A 25,455-nucleotide genomic window follows, 5' to 3' on the forward strand; every position below is an offset into this window, starting at 1 on the left:
AGCAGTCGACTTTTTACAAAAATTTAAAAAAAAAATGCACAAGTCAAAAAAAAAACTAAAGAGTTTAAGCAGGGGGGCAACCCACCTGCACCCCCTCAACCCCCTACTTTAATATACCAACTGCAAGATCGAGCTGCAGTGTAGAGAATGGGAAATTTCCCATTTCCGCACTGTAGTTCACTGAAGTGTAATCTCAGAGTTGGTATATTTAAGTAGCCACGTGGGGGGTGCAAGTGTGCTTCCCCCCCTGCTTAAACCCTTTCTTTATACTTGTTTTTTTTTATTTACTTTTTACCAATTTTGAATGCTTAAGTGTTCAATCTGTAAAGGTTGACCTTTACAGATTCGAACATTTAAGCGTTCGTTCTAGTAATGTTGTGTCTTTCGGCTTTTTCCCGGTTAGGGGTCGCCACAGTGGAACTCCAGTCCTCTAATGATTGGCAGCAGATTTTTACATGCTGGCTTGCCAGGCCTAATGCACAACCTTCAAGTTTTTTTAAAAAATCTATTTCTTCTAAAAAATATTTGTCGGTACTGCACATCTTGGATGCACGAATAAACTGCCCCTTCACTAAACCCTTCTTCTGGTGGAAGGGATGGCCACTGTGAAAATGTAAAAATGAATTAGAAAAAGTAACTTTCCTATATAATTTGGACTGGAAAGTGTGGTTACAATGGTCCTTCATTATTGTTACATCCAAATAGTTGAGCTTGTCTTTAGTAACATTGGGGGTAGAAGATAAAAAGTATGTAGTGGAATTTATGTAACTCATAAACTCTAAAAAAACAGCCACAGTTCCATTCCATAATAAACAAATATCGTCAAGATAACATTGATAGTGAACTATGTATTGTATCCAGTGCATGGAAAATAACAATTTTTTCTCCCAGTGATATAAAACTATATTGGCGTATAATGAGGCGCAAGCAGCGCCCATCGCCACGCCCTTTTTCTGTTTGAATAATTCACCATTGAAATAAAGGAAGTTATTTTCAAGGACAACTTCCATAAGTTCTACAATTAAACTAATAATGTTAGAACTAAGGCCTGATTCAGAGGCTAAAATGTCATTAAACCACTCTAATATAATGGAATGAGGGATACTGGGGAATAGTTCTACATTATCAATAGTTATCATGAGTAAGTCAGGATTGAATAGGCTTTGTTACATTTACCCACAATGTTAGTAAAGACAAGCTCAACTATTTGGATGTGACAATACTGAAGGACCATTCTAACCACATTTTCCAGTCCAACTTATATAGGAAAGCTACTTTTTCTAATTCATTTTTACATTTTCACAGTGGCCATCCCTTCCACCAGAAGAAGGGTTTAGTGAAGGGGCAGTTTATCCGTACATCCAAGATGTGCAGTACCGACCAATATTTTTTAGAAGAAATAGATTTTTTAAAAAAATTTTTTATGAAAGGGGTTATCCAATCCATTTAGTTAATTAGCTGGCTTAGGAAGTGATTGATAACAGATCATCCAAATATTTTCCGTTGCTAGGTACAGGTCTTCAAAGGGTTGAACAGACTGAACAAATCGAACAATTCAACCCATACAATAGTTTTATTCATACATTTTCAGAAGACACACAACAAGTGGAACATATAGTGTCTAAATATTGGCTGGTACTGACATTACATGATGATTTTATAGATATAGTGCAGGAACACCCTAATTTTGTGAGAAGAAGGGATGTTAATTTAAAAGGCTTATTTGAAAGAAGGCATTTTTCAGATTTGTGGCATTGTCTATCAAAATCCGGCACCTACAAATGTGGGGCATGTAAGCAGTGTACCTATATTATAAATGACAGTTCCTTTTATCTTCCATCCCAGAAATTTAGATTTGATGCTGACCATTATTATAATTGTGGGGCAAAAGGGGTTGTATATATAGGATTATGCACGCAATGTCTCAGTTTTTACATAGGAAAAACTGAGAGAACATTTAGGAAAAGAATTTACGAGCACCAATACGATATTTTCAAAAAGAAAGACACAAATGCTTTTTTCAAACATTTAGCCTTTTGCCCCAATATGCAACTTAAGTTCATGGTTCTCGAGCAGGTAATACAGGATGCTAGGGGAGGCGACAGGGAAACACGTCTTGAATATATAGAGCTTTTATGGCAACTTAGACTTAATGCTGCAAGACCTCCGGGTCTTAATGAAAATATTAGTATATCCGGCGTACTTAAACTAAGAAAAGATAGGCTATGAATTTTATGAATTTTATAATCAGAATTTATAATTGTTTTGCATTATGTTTATACTTTTGTATTTTTATATTTATTTACATACATTTTTTGTAAACTTATTCATCCTAGTGGTTTTTAGTAATTTTTAAAAGTTTTTTAATGAGTCTAAGATTTATTGCAAGCATTATTTATGCTCATATAGGAGGTTTATGCATTAAGTGAGGGCATTTTAATTTTAATTTTAATTTAATTTAATTCAACGGAATGTTCAACACATTAATTAGAAATCACGTGATTAATTACACAAGTATTTAAACATTTCAGTTGTATTATGTTTTATCTTGAGAAAGCCAGGTATTTACCTGGCGAAAGTGCTTGATTTATTTTATTTTACTTTGTTGCTTAATAAAGCTGTTTTCTAGTTTATCCAGTTTGGCCTCCTTTGTACTTGAAGTTTATTTTATTTGGCTTGCTTTGGTTCCTTTGGATATACTTCTTAAAAAAAATTATAAAGAATGACAACGTTAAGCACCCTATCTCAAGAATATAGACTTTAATGCACTAACCCCATCCCTATACCCTACTTGTGTTTGCTAGTTTGATGATTTTTGTAATCTTGAAATACTAATCTGCATATATTACACATGTGGATTTCTGAAACTGAAGTAAATCTATGCTCTTTTAATTCTATGGATGCCCTGGAACAGGGTTTGATACAATTTTTCTCTTTCTTTTTTTAGTAACTGAAATAAAATAGATTGGATTTCTTTTTCTTAACTGTTGATTTTTGCTCAGACAAACCCCTTACTATAACTCATTCAGATACTGCATTTCTAAGTCAGTACAGCTCTAGAATTCTTTTAATTTGTGTGTGTGTGTGTGGGGGGGGGTGATTCATAAAGGGATTGAGTGACAGCCCAAACACAGTACTCTAGTACAAAGACATGCAGTACCATGTTGGGCTGTCTCTGTGGCTGTGCTACATGAACCAAAGTAAAACTCACAACAAAATCAGGACCGCTAGATAAAAATCCAATAAAAAAACAAAAAAACAAAGGTTAGACAGCCAAAGCCAAAGTACTCTTTAATATAAACAGCTTACAACTATGTAACTTTGGAGTTGTATGCTGTTTATATTAAAGAGTACTTTGACTTTGGCTGCCTAACCAGTGATTTTTTGTTTTTTTTTAGGCTGTGCTATGGCAAGCCTGGGGAGAGGCTTATTATAATTAGTAATGTGTTTTCTCCCTCAGTACTCCCTTCAGGCAGGCATCTACACGCTGAGGTATTCATAGACTTGCTCGGCCATGTGGATTAACACAGCCACTTCTGTCACACTGCAGAAGTGAGAACAACAATTGTTGCAGAGGTAAGTACTGGGGATTTAATGGTACAATAGAGACAGCCATTGCTGCAGAGGTAAGTACTGAGAATTTAATGGTATGATAGGGACAACTATTGCTGCAGAGATAAGTACTGGGGATTTCAATTGTATGATAGGGTCAGGAGATGTGTGAGTCAGTGTATGGGTGGCACTGCATATGTGAGTATGTATGTCTGTAGTGCAAGGGGTCCTGAGGGGGTGAGGTAGGTGTGTGTGTGTGTGTGTGTGTGTGTGTGTGTGTGTGTGTCAGTTGGAGTGATTGTTATAATGCCACACACTCCTAGACTAATGAGCATTGTCTACATCATTAAATGATGGGACCACTAGCCCCCAGGGATAATTATACTACAGGGATAGGGAGACCACTAGCCACCAGGTAACATAAGACTTGTGTCTTAATGGAACTTAAACTAGTAAGGAGAGCATGGATTGGGTAAACACTAGACACTAGAGATACCAGTCTTATGCTCTAATGGCAGTTAAACCAGTACGGAGATCAAGGGTGGAGAGAACACTAGGGACCAGGGATACTACTTTTGTGTCTTAATGGCACTTAAACCAATATAGGGATTAGGGGGAGGGGAAACACTAGACACTAGGGATAATACTGTTATCTCTTACTTCACTTAAACCACTTTAGGGTCCAGGGGATCAGGTGGTGGCCGAAGCACTTTCCCCAGGGATAATACTCCTGTGCTTTACTGGCACTTAAACCACAATGAGGATCGATGCTGTGTTGATCTGTGATAATTAACTGCAATTCATTGAAATGCAAATTACCAATAATGAGGTCTTTCCTTATTGTGGCTAGCATGTCTTTAAATTGCAAAATACAGTATTATGGGAACAGGTCCTTTTTAGAGCAAGCTGTTTCACACTGGAGCTGTTAATGAATATCAGGGTTTTTTGCCTTCTGTCATTTGTAACAATGTGTAGGCAAATGAGAGTTGATGTATATAATGCAAGTCTAACGGGTATTGAAAATGTTTTGTGACTTTATTTTTAAGAAAATCTCCATAAAATAAACCTAGTAACAAAACAAACATACAATTAACAAAAGAACAGAATTTTTTCTTTAGACAAGTCTAAGTGCTTATCTTGTGAATATGCTCTGCTCAACATCGTGGTTATATGTAGTTTCATTCTGGGTCTGCAGTTTAGTCTCAGGTCATAAACCTGCTGATTAAGTAGCAACCTTTGCAGTCTCATGAGGTTCCAGGTGCTGAGATCTTGTGTATATGTTTTGCATGGGTTTATCATCTGTACCATCTGAGCAGAATTTCTCAAATCATGCACTGTCGCTTACAGTTCCTGTTAGGTTTGTTTTTTGTATCTGTAAATGGTCCTGACCATAAACAACAGGATTATTTTGTTGTGCATTCACAACCACTGTACCATTTTTATGTGTACCAATGTGTATCATAACTGTCTTAACTCATGTCATGGAAGTTATATGTATTAAGATTTGCACATCTATAATGATTTTTTTGAACATTTTAAACATTTCTTTGCTCATAGTTTTATTTCCAGTCTATCCATTTCTCTTACAGCTTCCTTAGAGCATAGTTGTATCAGATGTAATAGGTACAGACTTTTCAAGATACTACATCATTGCTAGAAATATTTGGAATACCTGCTTGCCTTCTGACTTTTGCATTTACATAATTCGTCTGAATTTTTGTATTAGCTTTAGTCTTACATTATGAGCATTGCATTTTAGATTTTTTTATCTTATTTTACGTGTTCTTATCTGACTTATTATGCTGAGCCAGTGTGTTTATCTGTTTTATTAATTTGCTATGCTATTCTTCTGTCTAGCTCCACAGAAACAGATAATTGAATATATTAGCAACACCTTCTTTGGCTTCAATTACCTATGCATCAACCATATGTAATATCGCGACTGCTGCGGAACTGACAAATGCGATACTTCTGTACCTTACTAATAATGCATTACACATACAGCATATGGGACTTGCTTCATCTGAAGATATCCCTAGTTTTTCATCTAGTACATAAAATGACTTTTCATTTGGCAGTGTTGGGACCACTTTAACAACGAGCAATGGGTGCTCTTCATTTTAATCACTTAATTTTAAACCTACAGATTATTGCAGTTGCAGATCTTGTTTTGGTTTATAGCACTACCTGTGACCGTATTATTGACCCACCATGTTGGATTTAACAGTTTCTTAAAGATAAATGGGCTTGCCATTCACTTCATGTTCTGTTCCTTTTGTCTTCTGAAAGTTAGTACATATTTTGGAGGATATGTCTCTGGCATAGCATCAGGACATATAAGCGTATATTTGCCTCACAAACTTCCAACATTTGTAAATAAATCAGTATAGTCAATGCAATGGCACCGGACAGTATTTGGGATGTTCTTGCAGCTTATCAACATAGACATGGACTCTTTCCTTTCATACTGTCAATTTGTTTAACAGTTCCAGATCCTTTCAAGTCAAACAACCAAAAATATTTACCTGGTTAAATGCTATTGTCTGAAATACAGTCTTCTATTTTGTACTTTTTTTATTTATGTTTAAATTGTTGTTTTTAATTATTTTTTACATAAGCAATCAATAATGGAATATTTAAATATATATGTGCTAGAAGATCTACTGAAATCTAAGGACATTAGAGACTGTAAACATTGTAGAGTGCATTTCACATATGGTTTATACAACTATTGTGGGGAGTGGAATCATGATTAAGAAGTTTACTTCAAAGACAAAATGTACAGGGTTTGATTCTCACCTCTGAAAGGGAATTTTGGCTAGGTTTAAAATGGCCTGCAAGGGTAGTCAGCCTAGTGCTTACTTATCACCTATGTCCCTCTTGGATAAGGCAGTTGATGCTGGACATAGAGTTGCCCTGCAAATATAAACCATACAACTTGTAACAATAATGGAACAAGGGTATAACATGGCTAGGCTTATAAAGGCCCTAAGGCTAATAGCCTAGTTACCTCCTATGAGCTGTATTAAACTGAGTGAGCTCTCAAAGATGGTCCAAAGCAAAGTGTTCACCCTCCGTTACCCATACTCTTCATCACTCTTCCTAATTGTCATCCTTGAAAAGCACAGTGTACCTCATCTTGCTTCACATGGTATAAGAAAATGTTGTGTAGTTATTCCCTCCTAGCTTGTGAATATTCTATAGTTAACCTCATAGTCTATCCTGTCCAATATGTACAATAAAACTGTGTATGTGTAAGCTGTTTGCCTTTCTGTTAAACTCTGCATATACTGAATACTTTGCTATGTATCAAAGTTTACTTTCATAACTTGCAGCCATATAATTGTTCAATGTTCCATCTGATGCTCCTGTTGTTACTCCTGTAAATTCTTATATGGGAAAATTAACTGTTCAACAAATTCTGTTATCATGTATATTGTTTTGGAGCTTTTCTGCCCTAGCCTCCACTGAAAATGGGTTCACACCAGCCCAGTGGACTTTCCTGGTTAACAAAAGCAAATAAATAAATAAATAAAATTTAATGGGATGTTGTTGTCATTATGTAAAAGCATTTACAATAACCATGGAATACAACAAAGACTCGTATGGTGGAAGAGAGGATTCCACAGAAGAAGCCATCCATGAGACATCTAAGGATTATACAGAAAGAAATAAAAGAGAAGTGCTAAGACACGAACTAGGATCACAACTCCACACTGAAGAGACCAAAGGGAAGAAAATGACTGAATGATTCTGTGGACAGGATCTTTGTGGCTAGCCACAATAAAAGTGGTTGTAATATCTTTTAAATATTAGATAGTGAGGCTGACAGATATATTAATAAAAAAAGTGCCAGTCTGGAGAAAGGAGACTTATTAATATCTAAAGAATCCCACACCTGCTTACATCTAAAAGTCACTATGATAAATGAGATTCACTCATTATTAAAGGTCTGCGTGTAGTAGACCACAATCAGGATTGTATGGACCCTGCCTTAGAGACAAATTGGACTGTAGAGAACCTTCTTTTTATGTGAGAAGAATGTAAATAAAAACATTTCAAATAAAAAATGTACTAAAACTGACAATGTAGGTAAACCTCCTTTAGTTATTACTGGCAAGGGGGTATCAGAACAACAAGGCAAAGAACATAGTAGAAGTAGAGTGATAGTGATTTAAGCCTGTCCACATAAGATAGCTGTTGGAGGCCATGGATTCTCTTTGTGAGGTATTTCTGTGGCCTTTCCAGTTGGTGCAGGTGCTTGGAGAGGTACATACCAGACGGAACATTATACTCAATTGTAGGTCTAATAAGGGAGGAGTACAGAGAGGTAATAGCCACCTTTTTCTGGATGCAATCCCTTTACTTATGAGATAAACCAAGTAAAAAGCTTTTCTGACCACCACCACCACATGATGGTCGAATGTGAGACTGTTGTCAACATGAGTACCCAGGTCTCTCACCACAGGTTGTGGGCTTAGGGATTGCTGTTAATGTGGTAATCAGTAGGGGCTGTGTTTTTGCCAGATGGCATGATAATACATTCATTTTTTTTTTTTTGCATTTAACTTAACGCCATGACTTTGGCACCAGACATTTGTAGCTTTGAGACCATCTTGCAGTATGTTAACATCAACTGGGGAGTCAATGACAGCACCCAAATTTCAGTCATGTGCAAAGCTGGTCAGCCACAGGCTCTTTGTCTTTGTCTGGACCTCTGAGAAGTATATGCCAAACAGTAGGGGGTCCCAGTACAGATCCCTAGGGAACACCACTAGTGACAGGTCTGCTGTCGGAGGTGGCAGCGCCTATTTTGAGCTTGTGGGTCCTATCTGTGAGCCAACTGGCCACCCATCTGACTAGATAGGGATTAACACCAAGTTGTGTTAGCTTTTCAATGATGCCTGAGTGGGGGGTTGTGTCAAAGGCCTTGGCCAAGTCAAGGTAAGCTGCATGTACTGACTTTCCCTCATCCAGGGCCTTGGTGACAGTCTCAAAGAATTCAACTTGGTTCAGTAGGCAAGATCTGCCCGTGACAAATCCAAATTGGGTTGGGTCAAATGCTTGGAGATTGCCTATGACGTTGTGTATGAGATCCATAATAATATGCTCCATGACTTTACAGATCAGACTTGTCAAGTTGATGGGATGATAGTTTCCGGGGTCAATAGTGGCACCAACGTTGTGCAAAGCAATGACAATGGCAGTTCTCAACTCTGCTGGAACTGAAGCCTGTAGTCAGGCTGTGGTTGAATAGGGTGCTCAATGGCAAAGCTAGTTCTTGCTGAAAATGGTGCAGAATACATGGTGGGATACTATCAGGTCCCATGGAAGCTATGTTCTTTGCCTTGGATAGGGCCTTTAACACTTGATCTACAGGGATCCAAGGTGTGGGACACATAACAGGGATGTCGACTGGGCATTTGGGGGGGGGGTGATAAGGGGATAAAGTTTGTGCTGAACCTATTAGCCATCAGGTTGGTTGAGTCAACAGGATCAGTTTAAGTGGTACCATTAAGTACTAGTTCGGAACAAACTTCGGCTTTGTCATGGAGGTTCCCAACAAAATTGAAGAAGGTTTTCACTAGTGATCTAATTTGCTTGTTGAGGCAGATGAGGGAGTCTTTACGATTTGGAATTTGCAACTTTTTTACCCCTGGACAACAGTTTCTTCCTTTTGTTATAAAGCCTGTTGATAGAGGATGTCCACCAGACAGGTTTGTGTTTCACTGAGGAGCAGGTTTTAGTTCTGTTGGGTATGGCTGTGTCCATGCAATTGTACAGGTGCTTGTATACTGCACTGGCGTACTGTTCAGCATAGTTGCCTGCATCATCTGAGGGGGGTGGTGGTGTGAAGCTGCTGATACCCTTCCTTTTGAGGTTGTAGTCAGCATTTCAGAAGTTTTTTAGCCTGGTTACAGCTGGGGAGGGGTTGGGTGGGATAGAAATTTCAAATGAGACAGACTGATGATCTGATCTCATCAGGGAAGAACATACTACGGGAGTGGTGCAGCAGTTGCTCATCTTGGTGAGAACCAAGTCCAGTATGTTATCTCCCCTTGTGGGGGATAAAACCAGCTAATCTAGTTCATTAGAACTGCTGAAGTCAAGGAATCATTGGGTGGGTACATTAGTGCAGGAATAGTTCACCCAGTCTATGCTGGGGTAGTTAAAATCAACAAGGATCAGGGTGTTAGGGGGTACCTTGGAGTCAAATAGGTCCAGGTAGGAGGTGTGGGTGTCCTGAGACATGGAGGGGGTCTATAGCTTGCTATAACTAGGATGGTTGTTTTGCTAACTGTCAGTTGTACCTGGAGTAATTCTAGTGCATCATGTTGGTAAACCAGTCTGGAGGTGTGCCTGTCCTTAATGAAGGCAGAGACTCCACCACCCTTGGTCTTTCTGACCTCATTTTGGGGTCGGAAAGTGTGGAATGAGGTATAGCCTGGTAAGGCAGGGTGTTCTCTGCAACCCTGAACCAAGTTTCTGTGACTGCACAGACATTGGCATCTTCCAGTGTGAGGAGTGCCTCTAATGAGTACAGTTTCAGATTAAGGGTCCTAGCATTAAGTAGCATGACCTTCAATTTGCTTTTTGACAGAGCTTTTATGTTGGAAGATTTGTCTTTGGGACATAGCCTAAAAAAGGCATGATGGGGGAGGCAAGAGCTTTGGCCAAGATCCAGAACCCCAGGGGTGACAGGTGGCGGCCATCTCTGGCAAAGCATCGTGGCCTGTCGACCATGTAGGCAGACAGATACTGGATCCCCTTAGAAAGACACCAAAAACTAAGCCAATTGTTGAAGTCAAACTTTTTTTGTTGGTATTGTGGTATCATTCTTGGTGAAGGTAGGATGCTGCTTAGGGCTAGGGTCATACCTGCTTGGAGCACAAACTCTGAGAGTTCAGTCATTTCTCTCTTCATGTAGCCCAGGGAGGTACACCTCAAGTCATTACTTATTATGAAGACTATACTTATACCTAGATTAACTTTTATATTTAATGAACTACTGGAAAAGGGTATGGTCCCTAAATCATGGAAACTATTATATGAATCTCCTATTTATAATAAAGGAAAGAGAGACCAGTTGCAAAACTACAGGCCAATTAGTTTAACTTAGAAAAACTTCATTTGGCACAAAAAAAAACTTTATTAGAAACCAAGCACAATATGTAAAAACCAAAACTGCATACGCCTTCAAGGTTTAAAAGTTTTAAACACAGTAAAGAACTTAAATAGTTCATCAATTAGAACATTACTAAATAAAACAATAGAGCAATAGAATGCACCAGAATGCATATGAACTGAAATGAAAACATAAAGCAAAAATAATTCAGTTGAAACAAATGAGTTCATAGAACAACAATAATGATAACAATACTAATTTGTGTCTTTCGGCTTTTCCCCGGTTAGGGGTCTCCACAGCGGAACTCCGGTCTGCTAATGATTGGCAGTAGAGTTTTACATGCTGGCTTGCCGGGCCTAACGCACAGCCTTCAACGAAGGAATGCCCGTTCACGCATGTCGCCACACAGAAGACGCTGTAGCTGAGAATCGAACAGGCAACGTCTAACTGTGAGCTGACAATACTACCGCAGCACCACCACTGCAGAATTTCATTCTTATTAGTATAATGATAACAATATTAATAAGAATGAAAACAAGAATAAGCCAGCTGAATACAAAAATATACAGATCCTAAAATATATGAAATGAGGTTCCAAGATACTTCCAAAGCTGGTATATTAAATATTTTATAAGCAATTCATTATTAAAGTCCTTTGTTTGCAAAGTATCACATGTGAAAGTAAACCTAGCCTCCTTCTCTAATAACATATCAGAAGGATCTAAATATAAATCAGAACATGTCAACACATACATTATAAAGAACCTCAATAAATCCTGATCGCTATTATGACATTTGAAAAAATGTGATACTACAGGGCTGGTAGGAGAATTATTTTTGACATCTCGGATGTGTTCACATATCCTTCTCGTAAGTTGATGTATGGTCTTACCAATGTAAAACGTCTTACAGTGGCAAAGTATCCCATAAAGCACCATTTTTGGATAACAATTAAATACTCCTGGAACTTTCAACAGCTTTCCATTAATGACGTGTGTAGTTTCCTGATTCATGTAACTACAAGTAGTGCATGACTACAAAACCTCACTACTATTATGTGTGTGTACAACTCTGCTTGCTATGCTAGGTAAATTTCTTTATGAAATATTTAATTTCAAATTCTTATATATCATATCCAGTGTAATAATATACAAATGTTTCCACAAGATACCTGACACATTGTCAACAAACAGAGCATAATGAGTCACAAAATATACATCTTCCTATTCCTCTTTATAGTTCCCAAACACACTTTATTTCAAAATCTACCAATTTGGCATTTATGGACGACTTGAAAGAAACATTGACCAAACAGTTAAAATTATTTGAAAAGAAGCTGATTAATTTCAAAAGGCTTCAACTTGAGACCAGGTATTTATTGAAAAATATAGAAAATGACATCATTCCTAAAGGTTTGCAGTTTTGGCGCTTTCCTAATGGGGTTCAGTCAGGGTCAGTGTATATTTTAAAGTTTAAAAAAGCTGGAAGTGACTTGTTAAACAGAATGGTTAAACATAGCATTTAGATAGAACAATGATCAAAGGAAATTGATGGACTTCATTATGAATTAAATTATCATCATATTTTTTCAATAGATCAACAGACCTTGTAATGCTATTTTATCTCAGAAGATAAAAAAGTCGAAGAGTGATATGGACAGTTTTGCAAAGGGGGTGGCATATCCTAAGCCACCCAATGAGTATGAGAAATGTAAATACACCTCTACTGAGAGGCCAATAAGACTACAAGAGGAATATTTTTCCAATGACAGAGTAACTCAAGATAAGGTAGCAGAAGCCTTTTGAGAGCTGAGGCATTCTGAATGGGTTCAGAACAAATTACTTCAATCAACTGAGAATGGAAGGAGATAGGATGATGAGAGAATTTATATCTAACAAGGGGCAAAACCAAAGACGGATTATCACAATCAGAACAATTAAAGGAAATAATGGAAGTTGTTATGACTGATACAGACAATTCATTATCCAGAATTATTATGAACTCGGATCAGGATTTCAAATTGCTCAATGTTTCTGATAAGAACTGTAATGCTAATTTATTACCAAGAGATCAGACTTCCATCTCAATCAAAAGAGATAATATTGCATATGTTTCAATAGATCTTAAGATTTTCACTCGTAAATTGAATCTAACATTATGGTTTCCTGAATGTTATTGTAGAAATGCTCTTAGATTAGTAAGACCTAGCTGTTTCAATCCTCCTTTAAACACTATAGTATTTTGTTATATGAAAGAATATGTGAAATGGAAATTAGAAACCTTTTCAATCAACCTTGCAGGAATGTTTTTTATAATATGACAGAGAATAGCAAGTCAATCTTGAAAGACATATGTAAGGACAACAGCATCAGGATGTTGAAACCCAATAAATAGGGAGGTTTAGTAATAATGAATTAAGGTAATTACAGCAGCAGGATGTCAATTATACTTCAAGAGAAGAATATTGTGAGGTGTCCTAAAATTAAATCAATGGAGCTTTTGTTGCAACAGACAGCATTCATTCTAATATGTTATTTCAATAGCAGATTAATCAAGAGGAATATAATTTTATGGAAAACAGTAAACCAGCAATTGCTCAAATCTTTTGGTATCCCAAAAATAATAAATCTTTCGAAGCCCTCCCTCTAAAACCTTATGGTCAATAATTTTGACATCAATTTTCTTTAAATGAACAGACCTCCTCAAAATATATGATACACTATCCAGATTACTTGTAACATCACCAGACCTGATACTGACACAGCTGCTTTTTTATCAAAGGAGTTCTGATTCATACATATAAGTGCTTAGGCATGGGGATCCATACTACAGCCAAATATATTAGAAAGTGATAGTATTACTAGCTTAAATAAACCCTTTGATAAAGAGGAAAAAAATATTAAATCATACAACAGATCTAAAATTCCTTATATTAAAGGTCACATTAAGAATATCAATAATGAAGGAAATCATGAACTTAAATTAGCTTCTGAAGCCAAGTATAGTTATAAGTCCTTCCTTAGTTACATTAGGAAACTAATTTATAACAGCTAGTAGTCTTTTGAAATTATCCAAAATGGCACCACCCACTGAGACAAAATAGGCGTAGCAAATATACTAGCAGGTAAACAACTTTGTGCAGTTTTTACCCTTGAAACATTTATCTTAGTTCCCCAGAATTCTGAATCCTTTACACTGCCCAATATCACAAATAAAAGGAAATGCATTGAAGGTCAAACCAAAATTATTCCTTTCAAAGGCCTTAATTTGCCTAGATGACTACTAAATAGTGCCAGCCATGTCCTTGTGGAACTGTAGTGGGGATGCCCCTGCACACAGGTCACCCTATAACAGACTCGGGATACTATAGGCCCATTAGCCTGAGTCGCCTGATTTACAAACCCATGAAATGAACCATAATCTGACGTCATAAACTTTGACATCAAAAATGATCTCAGGCTAGACCACATCAGTTTGGCTTAGTCAAAATGAAATCCTGCCTGCTCATTTAGGTAACTTCTATGAAAACACTGTGCAGACTGTAGACAATGGTCATTCTGTTCAGACTGCTTATTTGGATCTGGCCAACACTATCTCCCATGCTGGCATCATTAATAAGCTAAGTGCCTTAAAAGATGATCTGCATGTGAGGTAGATAGCCAACTGGCTGAAAGACAGAAACCACATAGTTAAGATGGCAGACACCTCCTTTGAAAGTATGAAGGTAACAAGTGGAGTGCCCCAGGGCTCAGTACCAGTGTCTCTCCATTTTGAAATTTACTTTGACAGCCAGACTGAGAACCAGGATCTTTGGTTAACTATGTTTGCAGATGATTACAAACTGGTAATATTGTAAAACCTCCCTCTGATATTTTCATAACAACAAAAACTAATCCTCATAAACAAGTGGTATATGGAAAAACAGCTAAAATTAAATGCACAAAAGTGTAGCTTTGCCACATTTGGTAAACAACTTTCTCCCTCAAGGTGCAGAATAAAGCCATTACTCAACTCCAAAATGATAATGTACTCAGGGATCTTTGAACCTGGGTCAGAAATCTTATCTCCTTTGACTACCTTGTAATGACAGTGGTCAGAAAATCCTTCTGCTTAGTATAACTAATATCTTAAAACCATGTTATCCAAATAAAAGCAAGTTATGATCCCTCTTTATGCAGCCCTAATTATACCAAGTTTGAGTACAATGCCCCCTTTGGGATGCACCTTCCTAAACATATTCAGCAACTGGAAAGGACACAGATGTTCATAAACAAGACAATAGTTGGCCTAAGTTACCTGAGCTACTAGAAAAGGCTTGCAGTGCTATACCTTTACTCAATTTGCTGTAGGCTATTGCCAAGTGATATATACCTTATATTCTGTGGTATTAAGGACTCCTTTGACCTCTTATTTCTCCACAAGTCAACTAGATACACTAATATCAGAACTAAATACTTAAAATCTCTATCATCACACAAATAATGCACCGGGGAGACAATTTTATTACACAGAGAGTACTGCACCTCTGGAACAGAGTTCCTCTAGCATTCTTAAGATTAAACCTAGGTGTTTGGGCACCCGGAAAATTACTCTGGGACTGACTTGCTTTGCCCTTATTGTGAACAGGAGTACAGCATGATGGGGGTATTGGCAATGAGGAAATGGCCTTAAGACTCAGTTGCCTTGTATTTTCAATGATCCTGCAAATAGCACACATTTTAGAAGTTAACAAAATAATATCCTTACTAAAGTCCCTATTTGACTCATTTTAATACATATGAATATTTTCACCCCTCCAACCCCACCACCAGAAAAAAAAGATCTATAAAAATGAAATAAAAGTTTCAGAATTTACTATTTGTTTTTTTTTTTTTTTTAACCTGCATTACCATGTCTGGCACTTCTAATAAGAAGACAGCAAAGTATCCATCTGCATTTCATCTCCCCATATAAACAGTTAGCACTTTATAATTTCTTCATTTTTCTGAAGGTTTGGTTGTTTGTGGCCTACTGACAATACCACACAGCCCCTCTGCTTGAGTAATTATGTCAGCTGTATTGTCGACCTGGTGTCTAGTGGTAGCCAGGGCATCAGAAACAAGGCTGACAAACTGCAGTTCCATTGATCAAACTGTACACTTCCTTAAACCTCTTCTGTATTGTTCCTTTACATCAATGCTGCAAGCATGATGCTCGCTCAGATAACTCAGACATCTTCAGTTTGATGATATCTTCCTACATACTGAACTGCTGGATACGATGAAAAATGTGACCTTTTCTCTGAACAGATGAACTCTTCACCGCATCTACAGTCTTTCAAGCAAAAATGTATTAAAATGGTATATACTAGTAGTCTCTATTCAGAACTTTTTAAAGGCTTGCTTTAAAATATGTTATTTGTAGTTCCACAAACTCCAGTTGCCATCCTCAAAGCCTCACACTAGTGGATGAGATTATCATGCACTTAGAGAAATTAAAATTGCAAACTGACTCCTTTTTCATTTTGTGAGAGATGAGTACTTCTGTGATTTCAAATTACAGAATTCAAATATCTGTGCAAAACACCCCTAGCAAAGAATAGAAGAGCAGAAAAAAGTGAACCATCATATATTCCGTCCCACTAATTCACATTAAATATGAAATAATGTTTCTCTTTTTCTGATATTCAGTTGCTATGCCCTTTGACCTAATCATCATATGAAACTAATGGTGTGTAAACAAGGGTGCATGTTAAATGCACTCTAGGCAAAGACAAGAAAATAAAGCTTAAGGCTCCGTCGTGGCAGTATTACATTATTTTTTTCAGAATGCTCATTTATCACTACGCCCACCATGCTTTCAAAAATATCTATATTATCTGATTACCTCATTTTTGTGCTACACTTCACACAACATAATCATAAAGGAAAGCTCAGCTGAATTTCTGCTAGGCAATAAAATGAAGATATAAACATTTATTATTTTGCTCTGTCTTTTCTTGTCAGATGTTAACATCCAGTTAAATACAGTTGTGTTTATTCCTGCCCTAGAATACAAATGTTTGGAACAGAAGCATACAGTTTTCAACAGTTATGAAGAAAGAGTTCAGGAACGTGAACATCTTTCTGACTTTGGAATGAGATGAGACAATGATTTCTCAAAAAACTAATCAGCTGATTGTTATCATAGTTGAGAATGTATACTAAACATAACCAGATAATATACAAATGCACTCCAATGGGTAATAATTGCTGGTTGTTCGCTTTAGTTTTTTTTTCATATGAGTAACAAAAATAAATAAGTAAATAAATAAATAAATAACAACTTTGTTACAAAGACTCATGCTAAAATCTACATATAATCACATAACATTATTTTGCATGTATTTGTTACTTTTTTCTCAGTGGGACCTTCAGCATCTGCTTTGGATTTTGCTTTCTTTCTACCACACAGAAAATTCCAAAAATTCTCTTATGCTGTTTATAACCATTATCTTTTTGGCAGTTTTTTTCCTTAGCTGTTACACACTTAGGTTTTTATTTTACCTTAATCACTGTTTATAATAGGTACATAGGAGATTACTAGGCTAATAGCCCTAGACCCCATACAAGCCTAGCCAAATTCAACCCGTGTTCCCTTAAGGGTCTAGAGATATGTGTAATATAATATATCATATTATATATAATAATATTGTATGTATGTATATATATCTATATATATATATATATATATATATATATATATATATATATATATAGTTAGTTAGTTATTTTACACTCTTGCAACACACCTGAGTTTTAAATGGCAGACTCAAAACACACATTTTTTTCATACCGTTATTACCATAAAGTTTTGGTATGACTCCCCTGTTTAGCATACTGGTGCATGCTCATACACAATCATACACACACATCCACACTTTTATGCATTGGTAGTTTACTTCATCCACTGTTTTGTGTATTTTTGCATGTTTTTTGTACTGGTTTTCATTGTATAAACATTTTTGGGGGGCTGTAAACATGAGAACTTTCATGACAGGTGTTTTGTCTCTCATCTGCAAAGCACTGTCATTTTTTTCTGAGCTGCAAATAACTTGCTTTCTATGCACACTAATACATATGGATGGATGCTCATTAGATATTATTACACAGATATATATTTATATTTATAGCCTTCTAATTAGATAATCCCCCAGATTCTCAAAAGCTTGCATGGTGTGCAAGATTGGGGCAGGAACCCAAGCAGGCAATATGTACGTCGTGCGATCCAGGAACAGCCTACAGGGGCATGCATGAGCACTCCTTCACTAATCTTGCATGGACGAAGCCCTTGTATGCAAATCACCCCATTTGCAGGAGAAATCCATGCAAATGAGGTGAATTTGCGATCCAGAAAGCTTTTGACCATCCGTGCAGGACTATTGCAATCAGCAGAAATGTGCTTGGTTAGTAACCGAGTACATGTCTGCAAAATCCAAAACAGAGCTATGACAGCCCCAAATAAAGGCTGCATATCATGTAGTAAGCATGTCAATTGCCAAGTATAAGGCCATTGGCATTGCAAACAGTAAAAAAATTGAAAAAATCAACATTTAAATCCTATTAGCCGATCCCGGCTGTTTAAGTGTAGGGCAGCGGCGTGCAAATGGGATCGAGGGGAAAATAACATAACGAACATAAATTAAGCATTCTAACTAAAATCAGTATTCTGCCATGCTAGTCAATGGTAGGCAGAAGACAACATGGCCAGTGAGTAGTGGTTGCTATGGGGGGAGGCTCAGTGTGAGACATGTAACTATGCATTAGCAGGCAATCCTATGCAAATGATGGGAGGGATAGTGAATCCCAGTTTTCCCCAGGATGTGAGGCAGGTCCCAACAATGTAAGAGTATGAATAGCTGGGTGCAAGCCTAGGAGGTAGGTGACATCATGGGGGTGTGTGTCAGGCATACTGTAAGTGGATTGGAGCCCTGTGGCTCGGGATTGCTCCTAGCTAAGCACAGCTAAGCTAGGGGGTGTGTCTAAACCTGCCTAGCAGTCTTTACAAAGCCTAAGAGGGTGTGCATGGTGTGCACCGGGTCGTATAGGAAGAAAAAAGAGGTTAAACCAGGAAATAGCAGCAGTGTGCACATTTGAGCACTTTGTTTACACGGTGCGCACACAGGCTTAAACAGGAAGGCAATGGGAAGGGAAAACAACAGTAGAAGGTAATCAAGAAGATCTAGCTTAGCTGGCAGGTGAAATGTATCAGAATCAGCCAATTACACAGGCAGCAGACCAGCCCGGCCTGGAACACTACTATAAACTATGCAAACACCTTCCCCTCTGGTTTTTCCTACGATCTACACCACCGGTGTATACAAGCGGGGAAATTTTAACTAAAAACCTACAAAATGAGAAGGGTTGCAGCAGGCAACATAGAACAACATGTGCAAGAGGCTGAGGGTGGTGAGGATGTGAATGCTGCCGAACAACCCACAGTGAGCAGACATAAAAGAATGTACAGACCCAGGGTAACCTACCAGGGGCTACATGAGCTGGAGAACGTGGAGCGCTATAGGGTGGGCAGAGACCTCCTACAGCAATATGTTGAGCTGTGCTGGCCACACCTGTCACAGCATACTGACCGAGGGAAAACCATCCCAGTGGTACCAAGGTATGTGTAGGTCTAGGTATACTAGCCACAGGTACCTCCCAAAGCACAACTGGGGATATCATGGGGATCTCACAGGCATCAGCATCCAGAGTATTCCACCAGTTCCTGGATGCCATGTCAGCACATGCCAGTGAGCACGTATATTTCCTCAACACCCGTGAGGTGTTGACCAGCAGTATGCGTCTCTTCAAATAGCAAAATACCCTTGGGTAGTGGGTGCTATAGACTGCATGCATGTATGCATCAAAGCACCACCTGGTGAGCAGGGTAGGGCCTACATCAACCTCAGGGGCGTCCTCTCCATCAACTGCCAGGTCATATGTGATGCCCAGGGCATTATACTGAATGTGTGTGCAGGCTGCCCTGGAAGCTATGAAGATTCCCCCATATGGCATCTGACGTAGCTGTACCAGAGATTTGCCAATAGGGACATCCCCTACAGCCACCTAGTGGGGGATGCTGAGTACACACTGGAGACGTGGCTGATAACATCCATCAGAAATGCACACACACCTGAACAACAATGCCATAATGAGGTACACGCACATGCCAGACATATAATAGACCATGTGTTTGGGATGCTTAGGTCATGGTTCCAGTGTCTGGACATATCTGGTGGAGCCTTGCAGTATTCACCAGCTGCATGTACCCAAATTGTTATGGTATGTGCTATGCTACACAATATGATCCTGCAGAAACAGCTGCAGCAGGAACAGCATGGGGCAGGGCCACACAGCCCCCCACCAATGCCAAGGCCTGCACAGGCACAGAGTGACCTGGAGGAGAAACAACCTGAGCCTGCCCCTGTAGGCAGAAGGAGGCATGCCCAGTATGTTCTGGCCTTGGCAAAGAGGCAACACATAAAACATGCACTGGCACAGTAGGGACCCAGGGAATGACACCTCTCTCTGACTAGCACATACAGTAAAAGGGATGCCAAACATGACACTACCTGTGCTCAACCATATATAGGGAATGTACTATGTGCATCCAACATAGGCAGCCCACCAGCACCATCTGCAAGCCTGGCATGCCCACAGGGTAAGTCAATCATCCTACCAATTGCCATATGGAGTAGAATGTGTCGTTACCTGTAGCTATGGTATGGATGTGAGCATGCAAGGGAAATGGGAGGCTGGATGTTATAGCAGAAGACAGTAGACACTGATAGTGGCACCATGACATATGTAACACATACTGGAGTCACCATAGTAGCCAGTACTACACAGGGTGACAAAACCCACTGCAGGAAATGGGCTGAACAACATGTGTGTCCATATGACCTAAACATGCCAGTCAGGACGGTTCACATATCTAACAACAGCATCAGGCAGCAGGTCAGGTGTAGACAAACCCAAACAGAGCCTGTGCCATGACCCCAGAATGATGGCTGTGGTTAACCTCCCCCCCAAGCCTACACAGACAGACCACAGCAGGGCAGGCAGTGGGATGTCAGTTCTAAAGGGTAGGAAGTCAGACAATAACATCTAGGGCAAACAAAGCCATGATCTGTAGTACACTGTTATGCCTCTAGCCAGCATGATAGGTAAGATTACAGACTGAAATGGAGTACCCAACATACCAGTACAAGCCAAGCAAATGTGTACAAGTGTCAGGTGTGCCCCCTCATCCTATGTAGACATATAGTAACTGTCAGGTGTGCCCCCCACAATCCTGTGTAGAAATGTAGAAATAGTCAGGTGTGCCCTCGCCCCAACCTACATAGAAATATAGTAACAGTCAGGTGTGCCCATCCCAATCCTGTGTAGAGCTATAGAAACAGTCAGGTGTGCCTCCCCATGCAGAAATGTAGTAATGGTCAATGCCAAATGATGGATGGATACCCTGCAGAGAGCATGCTACATGTTGGGGTACAACACAAAGGTCAGCACTGCAGTACAAACTACCCGGACTTGACCCATACATGCAATGCAGATGGCCATATTGGGCATGTTCAAACACTTAGAGAAATGAAGGCAATGTAAGGTAACAACATACTGAAAGGTCATACTGGGCATGCTTACACACTTAAACACATGACAGTCATGTCTGCAAACACCAGTGGACCAGACATATCTGGCAGTTGCAGTTGTTAGTGGAGACACCCATCAGTATGTACCACTGATGCCTTACACATACAGTGGATAGGAATACAGACATATATGTAAGGACAACGCACTATAATAAGCCAAAAGTAGAGGGATATAGATGTGCGGAAGTGGGTGACTGTGACAAGGAGCCATCCAGGCCTGTCCCACCCAGCACACAGCCAAAAGGCTCCAAACACATGAGGTGCAGATGTCACTCACTGCAGATACAAGCCACCAGTATCTGTCAGCATTACAGACCATGTGGTGCACGTGCCAGTTGTGCAACATGACTGTACAAGGAAGTAGTCATCTAGCAACTGTATACATGTACCTGTGAAATATGACCCCGTGTGTGTCCGCATGTGGCATGTCAACCCCTACATGAATGGGTAATGGCCCATGCACACACACTGTCCTCCCCATAGCCCTACTATAACAAGCCCGCTGAAGTCATCCAATGTGAAATACACCTTTGGGAGAGTTGTAGCCCAGTAATCTCTGTAGTGTGTCCTATAAGTGCATACCACTGTAGTGTGATAAACTAGTTAGGTAGGAGTTCTATCCCCAGACATGGCGAGTGTTTGTTTTGTGTGTATGTATGCCGGTCAGTGTAGAGTGCAATGCCTTTTTAGGCTAGTCGCACTCCCCACAATCCAAATGCTCAACCTTTGCAAGGCAGCTGATGTCATCCACCTAGTAATACACCTCTGGGAAGCTGTAGCTCAGTAATGTCTGTAGTGCATCCTGTAAGTGCGTACAGCTGTAATGTGATAAACTAGTTAGGTAGGAGTTCTATCTCTAGACATGGCAAGAGTGTGTGTGTCTGTCTGTGTAAACAGCAATGCCTTTTAGGCTAGCCGCACTCCCCACAAACCAAATGCTCAACCGTTGCAAGGCAGCTGATGTCATCCACCTAGTAATACACCTCTTGGAAGCTGTAGCCCAATAATCTGCATAGTGTGTCCTGTAAGTGCGTACTGCTGTAGTGTGATAAACTAGCTAGGTATGACTTCTATCCCCAGACATGGCAACTGTGTGTGAGTGTGTATGTGTTTGTCTGTGTAACGAGCAATGCTTTTTAGGCTAGCCACACACCCCACAATCCAAATGCTCATCCTTTGAAAGGCAGCTGATGTCATCCACCTAGTAATACACCTCTGGGAAGGATGTGGCCCAGTAATCTCCATAGCGTGTGCCATAACTGTGTACTGCTGTAGTGTGATTCAGAACCCTGGTAGGGCTCTATATCCACCCATGGCAGTTCTGGATGTTTTGTGTGTGTTCCACTGTCTGTGTAGGGAGCAATGCATTTTAGGCTAGTCACACTCAGTACATGTCAAATGCCCTACTTTGTCAATCCTGCTGATGCCAGCCAATGTGATATACACCTTTGGGGAAGGAGTACTGCAGTAATCACCGTGGTGCATACTCTAACTGCGCTGTGCTGTAGTGTAACAAACTAGTTAGGTAGAGGTTCTACTCCTGGACATGACAGGTGTGTGTGTGCATGTGTGTTTGTACCTCGTAAGCTGTGTGGAGGAGGGTGTGTGTTTGTGTGACACCTGGGCCCAATGTATAGTGGGTTTTGCAATTTTCTTATATGGTAGCCCTAGTACATATCACAATGTCCACTGTATAGGGAAAGCAGCTGTGAAATAGCTGAGAGGCTGGGGTGCTTATCCATACCCATACATGTGACAACAAGGCCAGACAATCACAGTTAGCAACCCCAGTATTACCCAGAGCACACTCTCAACCCATGTCTCATACACACACACATGGCAAGGCAACAGCCAAGATGTGTGCAGTACATTGCATATTGGCAATTGATAGTACCAATGGTGTGAATGCAGTGGCCTACAGAGGCCATGGCACCCTGTCCAGCAGTACGATAGGCACCTAATTGCAGACCGTGTGCCTTCAGTATGTTACCCACCGGATGCCTGCAACAACTGTGGTTCCATCAAATGTAATCCGCAAAGGACATACCATGCCTTACACACATGCCCTGTATGGACAGATGCCACTGACACCAGGGAATACCTGTAGTATGCTACCAATGTAGGTGCCGGACCCACCAGCTGTCCATTACCTGGCTCCCGCCACATGAGGGCAGGACTGTCACATCTGATGATTACATTCTGTGTACAAAACATGGGCCAGACAAACCAACTACACTTCCACATGCCACTGTACATGAATGTGGGATGTGTGCACATCCCACACACCGTCCATGTCATGAAGTATAGAACACATACATGCCAAGCATTCCACAACACTGGCCATGCACAATAGTAATCCAGGAGAGTGGATGGTGTAACTATACAAAACTGTGTGGTCCATTCTGGACACTACATTCCTTAGCCATAATGCAGACCATTCTCATGGGGCCTGGTGCCAAGGTGTACCCCTCACCTAGCCTTGTACAGACATCTGGGACAATCAACCACTACACATCCAGGAAGCAATGCACACTGGTACTAGCACCCTGTGTCTGTGTGTGTGTGGTGTATGATGCTTCCAACCACAATCACACCCAGTACCACACCCAGTGTCATACTGAAGCATGCTCTCTAATGTTAGATGCCATCACATACCCTTTGACCATAGAACCCCAGGATAACCCCTGAGGGCTAATTCATACCTATGCATTACTGTATTGTGTCAAGGTAACTGGTTAAGGAGTGTATTCATTACCCTGCCAAGTATGACAATGTGCATGAGTCCCTTACAGAGTGTGGCTGTGTTGATGCTGATACCTCTTCATGTGGATAGGCTTGTGTGCTACACCTACTGTGTCACAACAGTGTTGCAGATGTCCCTCACCAGCACATATACGTCTGGACAGCTCACCAATATGTAAGCCATGTGGCGCATGCAATAACTGCATACACATGTGGTAGCTATGCATAGCAGTCAGGTGTTTGAAACCCTGTACTGGTAGGTGTTTGACACAAACATGCTTACATTTTACTCACCCACACCTTCCCTGACATACTTTGTCTCTGTCTGTCCCAGTCACACCCTCTCTGGTGGATGTGGGATGTACTTCTGCTTTGCTAGGCAGCAGCTTGTGTTTTGTAAGTGATGATCATGATCAGCTGATGGCCTCTGCACCAATTGCAGTCCTCCTCTAGCTGAGTGCATGTGGAACAGCTGTGGTAACATTCCCATAGCCAATTGCATGGTAACACACTCCAATATCTAGGAATATAATTTTGGTGTTGTTCCTTTACATCCACTGTGGGCAGGAACTAGAACTATTTTTTGGCGAAATGCAGTCCAGATGGATTGGAGATTTACCTCTAACAACTTACACTGTGGAAACAGGGCAACACACAGGAGGGGGTGTGCCTGGCCTGACTACAGACTGTAAGTGCTGCTATACTGCATGTGGAGTAATGTTGGTTTAACAGTGTGTGTGTGTGGATATGGCTGTCCTACATGTTGTAATACTTGCCATGTCAGTACTGCATTTATGAGGAATCCACATCTGCAGGGTCATCTGCAGACTGGGCAGTTTGTTGTGCCCTTGGTGTCATGTGTTACCCACACAACACGTATCTGTGAACTGCAGAAGGTAGTGTGAGGATTGCAGTCTGTAGATGGTGAAAGCCCTGACAGTTACGGACTTCATATACCTTATAAGACACATGTTGCAACAAACCCTGTTACAACGGTACATGTATAAGGTTAACACAGCAACATGTCAATATTGGTCCTGTGTATGTGCTTCCAGCCACAACTCTGCCAACCTTTGTATATATGTCGTGCATTAAGAGATGCATGTGTGCTGTACACCATCATAAGTGTCATCATATCTGATAGCAAGCCAGGGAGATATCAGACTACTACACCTGTTATGTACAGTACGGGTAATATTTGCCAACATTGCAAGGACATTCCGTGGTCATTTGTACAGTACTGAGGTCTGTGTAACTATGGTGACAGTCGACAGTATGTGTATTGGGAACATGTTCTTCAGCCTGTGTACAGACTGTGGTAGATGTCATTGTTATAGGTCCTGTCCTATCTGATGTTACATGCTGCTCC

Source organism: Protopterus annectens, chromosome 1.part1 (genome assembly GCF_019279795.1).
Source record: "Protopterus annectens isolate FY-2018-M chromosome 1.part1, PAN1.0, whole genome shotgun sequence".
Classification (NCBI taxonomy): Eukaryota; Metazoa; Chordata; order Ceratodontiformes; family Protopteridae; genus Protopterus; species Protopterus annectens.